The following is a 6,654-nucleotide window of genomic DNA, read 5'->3' on the forward strand; positions in this document are numbered from 1 at the left end:
CAGACATAGAAGAAATCTAGTGTGATGGACTTTCCCATTAGAGTCAAAAATTTTTGGCAAATTAGTTATGCATTTATCAAGATTTAAGCTATTTTTGCTTTCATCTCAGCACCATGGAGAAAGGGATTACAGTCGCTAAGCTTACCCTTAAAGCCCCCGCAGTTATTCTCGTTGCTTTGAATATGGCTCTGATGCTCTAGCTGCGTCATCGGGAGCTGCCAGTATAGTACAACTTGCAAAATTCTTTGTTCATTATCATTTTTAGCAAAATTACATGGATGTCCGCATCTGTTTGAAAGGAGGAAACATCGACAGCTGTGTTTCAAGGCAAAGTTATGTGGGTGGCACTGTATACTAAAGAGTGTCTTGTTTCCCCTCTGCAACTGAGGTTTAAATCTAACATAGACAGATGGGATAAAAGCCGTGACTCTCTAACAGCTGTTAAGGGCAATTAAGTGAAATGATCTTGGGCCAAATCGACGACTCTTGCACAAAACAGAAGGCCACAGCACAAAGCAGTCGTCATCTTGGCAAACTAGTGCAAAGTGTGCTAATTTCTCACATAAGGGTCAAGTATTTCTCCACAGGTAGAATTATCACCTGGAGTGGCAGGAAGTGTTCCATAATCTTTCAGAATGGAGTTGGGACAAATTTTATGGTGTCCTTGCTTGGAAGATTTGGAATATGCATTGTAAATAGATATATTATTCTTTGGATTATGTTTGAATAAGAGCAAGAAGAAGATCTTTGATGCTGAGAGTCTGGGATTTAGCGCAGATTTCCATCTGTTCAGTGTGCTACATATCACATCTAGATGTATTCAGTAATGCCCCTGGGTAGAACACAGAACAACTTCCCTAACAGCATTGTTATCTCTAGGTAACACCACAGCTACCAAAAGAAAATATGACTGCAGGGAAGTAAGCAGAGATTTCGGTGATGGTTGTTGTAATTAGGTAAATATTTTAATTATGACGTAATTCTTCTGGTTAGTTTCACCTGTGCTTACCTTTCCCAGTTTCCCAATGGAAGTTGGCCTAGTTGCAAAGACAACTGACTAAAGGCTCAAAACCAAGAAAAAGACAGATCTCGCATTACATCTTTCAAAACTTCAAGTCATTCCTGATGTACATTGAAGTGTTTCAGAACATGTAACGGGGAAACATAGTTAAATTGCATACCATATTGTCCACCAAACAACATGAAAAAAAAACACAGATGAAGGCAATAAAAATTAAACAGGTCATGCTGTTTTTTACTCAGTTACGTCACTGACTGTACCTGGAGTGAGTCATGTTTCTGAAGAGCTTTATGCCCTTAAGTATTTCTCTAGAACTTTGGCTTCTAATTTCTTGTAGTAAGTCACGTTTGGATAAATCATTTTCCTGTGGCACAGGAGAGGACATATTCACCCTTCATGGCCATTTGCATGATCATTGTCCCTGATTATTGGTTGAAGTCCTCTGTGATATCCTTGACCCATGACCCTGGTCCTTATTTCTTGCTGCTGGTCCTCCATGCCCCTGAGGCTCTTGGTCGTGGATGAATTTCTGTCTCATGTACTGAAATCTGTGGTGAGAAGCTCACAACTAGAGTAGGATTGAGCACTGCCAGCAGATTTCAGTGATGTTGGTGATCTACATCATGATATATGATGATCTTAGTGGCCAAATTCTACTCCTATGTCTTATAGTATTATGTTGATTAAGAATTAAGTATTTTGACATGAAACTAGTGAGCTGTACAATGCTCTTTATCAAAGTGCTGTTGTTTCCCTCACCACTGATGACAGAGAGGAGCATAGGTAAAGGTAACCTGAAAGCCAACTTCGACTATAGCGCTCCTTCATTAATGTACTGGACCAGCCCATGATCTGTCTGCTCATATGTTGACTGTGAAACTTGAACCCTCAACTATTCTATTTAGAGGTGAGGGTCCTGCTGTTTCGACACATTCGGGACCAGATGTTGGGTGATGGTGGTTGTTTAATGAAACAGAATCAATTCTCTCTCATAGGCACTGTTTGACCTACTCAATATTTCCAGTACCAGTTTCTTTTAAGTTTTAAATTTGCTGCAGGTGTAGAGTTTTTACTTTGCAAACATTGTTAATGGATTATATGTTGTGATATTGCTTCACACTTTGATTTCCAGTCTAAATGAAGTGTGAGGGAAAAAAACAATATACCAATACTCCATGTTTTGAGAGTGGGTTCATATAAGTTAAGAATTATGAACAAATTTTCAGTTGATCGGTATAATACTTCTGAAAAGTTACAAGCGATCTCTACACTTTACAAGATAAGATTTGTTTCCTATAGAGACTAAACTAACAGTTACACAGGTTACTTGTCCCAGGGTGACATTGCTTAACAGGAACTATCCCAGAGACATCTCAGATCTTTGCTGAATTTGATAGCTTTGGATAAGGACTAACATAACATATACGAAAGAAGAGAGTTACTGGCTGCAGCATAACTGAGGTATATGCATTAAATAACTGATAGGACAAACCCAATGTCAAAACAAAAAATTCACAGGAACAATTAAGATGGAGGCCAAATGATCTTAAGTATCTACATTATAATTAGTCATTTGTTTTATAAATGAAATTGTATCCCAATGACGAACACATACATTTGTAATGTCACAATTACACTCAGTGACCATTTTATTAGGTACACCTGTACACCTGCTCATTAATACAACCATCTAATCAACCAATCACATGGCAGCAACTCAATGCACAAAAACACGTAAACATAGTCCAACAGATTCAGCTGTTGTTCAGACAAAGCATCAGAATGGGGAAGAAATGTGATCTAATGATTTGGACCATGGAATGACTGTTGGTGGCAGAGGGTTTGGTTTGAGTACTGCTGATCTGCTGGGAATTTCATGCACAACACTCTCTGGAGTTTATGGAGAATGGTACAATAAACAGAAATCATCCAGTGAGTGGCAGTTCTGTGGGTGAAAATGCCTTGTTAAATGGGAGAGATCAGAGGAGAATGGCTAGACTGGTTCAAGCTAAAGGCTGATTTATACTTGTACGTCAAATGTACACCGTGGGTACAGCGTAGCCATGTACCCTACACCGTAGCCTAATGCGCACCTCTCCCAAAATGTAACTACACGTTGCGGTGACACAGACCGAACAACTGTGATTGGTCCGCTTGGTAGCATTACAGTTCCTCCTATGCTGCAGTAGCTTCCCATTGGGTGACTGAAGGGCAGGGAAGGAACTCTGGCTGCAATGCTGCCCATAAAGCTTTACAGACCTCCGAAATTATGGAGGACCCTGTGCTTGATGCCAGTTTGTAGCTAGCTGCTACAGCCTGTTGACTTCCATCTGAAGCTAAAACTCAAACGGTGATTGCCAGTCTCTGAGTATACTGTGTGTACACTGATGCAGAATAAATGGTTGGAGACAATTAACCAAATCGTCAAATTTACCTGCCGTCTTCCAAAAATATTTGAAATGCATTTCCTTGTCCTTGTGTCTTAGTGACCGGACAAGCACAGAGAATTCACCCTCCTTCAGTTTCAGTCGCCATTGTTTGAAGTTTGAGTTTCTTCATGTTGAGTTTCAACACGAAGAAACTCAACACAGTGGCATAGAAACCCCACCGCCAACTAGCGTTTTGGTGGTGAATTGCAGAGAGACACAGACACACCAACGCACAAGTATAAATGCTCCCAATGGCGTAGCCGACTTGCGTAGGCTACGGCGTAAGCTAGTAAGTCTTAACAGGAAAATGACAGTAACTCAAATAACACTCTTTACTACAGCGGTCCCCAACCACCGCGCCGCAAAGCATGTGCTACCAGTCCGCGAGGAAACGATATGAGTCAGCTGCACCTTTCCTCATTCCCTGTCACGCACTGTTGAACTTGAACATAGGGATGCCAACTGTCCTGTATTTACCGGGACATCCCGTACATTGGGCTAAATTGGTTTGCCCCATACGGGACCACCCTTGTCCCGTATTTCCCCCGCTAAGGTAGAGTGTTCCTATGAAACCTTTTGTGCCAAAATGGCGTGAAGCGAAGAAGCCAATTACCATTAATTTATATGGGAAAAATTTGTGAGCATTCCCAGACCCAAAAAATAACCTACCAAATCATACCAAATAACACATAAAACTGAAAATAAATAACACTAACGTATAGTAAAAACAGGAATGATATGATAAATACACAGCCGATATAGAGTAGAAATAATGTATGTACAGTATAGTCGATAAGATGAAGGCAAAACCGATTTGTGGGGGGAAAAATATCGGCACGTACACGCATGCGCACATCACATGCGCACGTCAAGCATGCGCACATAGGTGCCCATGCAAGGCTTCATGGTCATGGTAGTCTTTCCTGGGGTAAAGTGTCCCGGGACTTGACTGCTACTTTTGTCCCTTATTGGAAGTGAGAAAGTTGGCAATCCTAACTGTAAAAGACATGTTGAGGTGAGTTTAACCCTACTTGAACACTCCCCCCCGCCCGGTTGGCCAGTCCGCAAGAATATTGTCAATATTAAACCGGTCCACGGTGCAAAAAAGGTTGGGGACCCCTGCTTTACTACAGAGGTGTGCAGAAGAGCTTCTGAACGTACCACATGTCAAACCTTGAGGGGGATGGCCGACAGCAACAGAAGACCACACTAGTTTCCACTCCTGTACCTAATAAAGTGGCCACTGAGTGTATATGCAAAGCAATGGTTAAAGGAGAATCGTTTCAAGTATACAGTATAATGAGGTATTTACATATTCTATTTATGCATTAATTGTTGAGAGAGTGCGTTTACATAGAAATTATCCATTATACGGTTCAAATTGCATCATAATTCTTTTTTATTTGCTCCATTTTTGGGGATGTGGACCAGCATTTATTGCTCATTCCAAATGCCCTTGAGAAGTTGTTTGTGAACTGTCATCTTGAATTGCTGCAGTTCTAATGGTGAAAGTGCTGTTGGGAATAGAGATCCAGGATTTAGACCCAGAGACAACAAAGAAGCACAAATATATTTCCAAGCCAGGATGCTCTGTAGCTAGGGGGAGAATATGAAGGTGTTAATTGTTCTCTTGCATTAGAGTTTGGGAGGTAGCGTGAGAATAGTTTGAACAAGGCAGCATCCATCATTAAGGATCTCCATCACCCAGGACATGCCCTCTTGTCCTTTCTACCATTGGGAAGGAGGTACTAGAGCCTGAAGACACACACTCAATGTTTTAGGAACAGCTTCTTCCCCTCTGCCATCAAATTTATGAATGGACAATGAATCCATCATCACTACCAAACTAATCTTTTTGTTCTCTTTTGCACTACGTATCTAATTAAATATATACCTGTATCTTATAATTTATAGTACATTTTGTGTATTGCACTGTACTGTTGACTAAAGAAAAGAAATTTCATGACATACTATCAGTCAGTAATAATAATCCAGATTCTGATTCTGATTCAAAAAACACTAGTGCTGAAGTTCAGAGAGGATGAATGTTTTGATTGGTGGATCAAATGCCAATAAAGTAGTATCACAAACACAAGGGAATCTGCAGATGCTGGAAATCCAAAGCAGTACACATCAAATTCTGAAAGAACTCAACAGGCCAGGCAGCAGCTATGGAAAAGACCATGAGGACCTCGGCCTGAAACATCAACTGTTTACTCTTTTCCATAGGGGTGCCTGGCCTGCTGAGTTCCTCCAGCATTTGGTGTGTGTTGCCAATCAAGTAGGCTGTTTTATTCTGAGTTGAACTTGTTCAATGTTGCTGAAGCTGCATTCATCTAATCAATTGGAGAGTTTTGATCAGACTAGTGAGATGTGTGAAGGAATAAGTCTAGTGAAATTTATCAGAGCATTGAAAGTCATTGGTGTGATTCAGTTGTTAGCTCATTTGCCTCTGATTAAGTCAGTAGTGGATTTACTTCCCATATCAGAGACTAAGAGCAAATATCAAGGGTGACATTCCTGTGCAGTATTAAGGGAGAGCTACATTGTTTAAAGTGCTGCCTATTGAATGTGACATTAAATTGTCTGCTCCTTCAAATCAATGCAAATGATCTTATGCCAGTTTCTTTGAAGACCAAGGAAGCTATCTCCAGTCCCCACATCTATCTCTACTCCACAACAAACAAGATCATACTGTATAATTGTGGGATGTAATGTTAGCAACAGTTGTCTCATTTCCTACTTTACAATAGAGACTACACTTAAAAACTATCTCATTGTCAGTAGGGTGTCACAGGACGTTCAGTAAGTAAAATAATAATAAACACAAGACTTTCTTGATCTGGTTCCCCAAACTTTACTCCATAATGTTGCATAACTTACTACCTCCAGATATTTATTGATTTTTTTTCAGTAATGTGTGTGTTCTTTCCAACAGCTGAATTAATTTAATTTTTCACTTTAAATTTGGCTTAACCTTCTCTTACTTTAATGGCTAGAAGGTCCATTTTGTGGAATTGGAAAGAGATTAACCCTCCTAATGTATCTCATTGGTTTTCACAAACTATGGTGTGTTTGAATTTGGAGAAAATTAGAAGTGCAGTTTATGACCCTTCCATTAAGTTTGAAAAAACTCGGAGGCCATTCATTCAGCATTTTCATTTGATGTAATTTGATCATTTCCAACTTGTTTTATCTCTCTGT

The 6,654-nt window shown here is 40.0% G+C and overlaps 1 protein-coding gene across 7 annotated transcripts in view; it reads left to right on the plus strand.

Annotated features, from left to right (window-relative positions):
- LOC134349198 (teneurin-2-like) overlaps positions 1-6,654 on the plus strand; it is a 3,136,038-nt gene that overhangs the window by 2,556,231 nt on the left and 573,153 nt on the right. The gene's annotated exons all lie outside the window — the stretch shown is intronic.

The sequence above is a fragment of the Mobula hypostoma genome, chromosome 7 (assembly GCF_963921235.1).
Source record: "Mobula hypostoma chromosome 7, sMobHyp1.1, whole genome shotgun sequence".
Lineage (NCBI taxonomy): Eukaryota > Metazoa > Chordata > Chondrichthyes > Myliobatiformes > Myliobatidae > Mobula > Mobula hypostoma.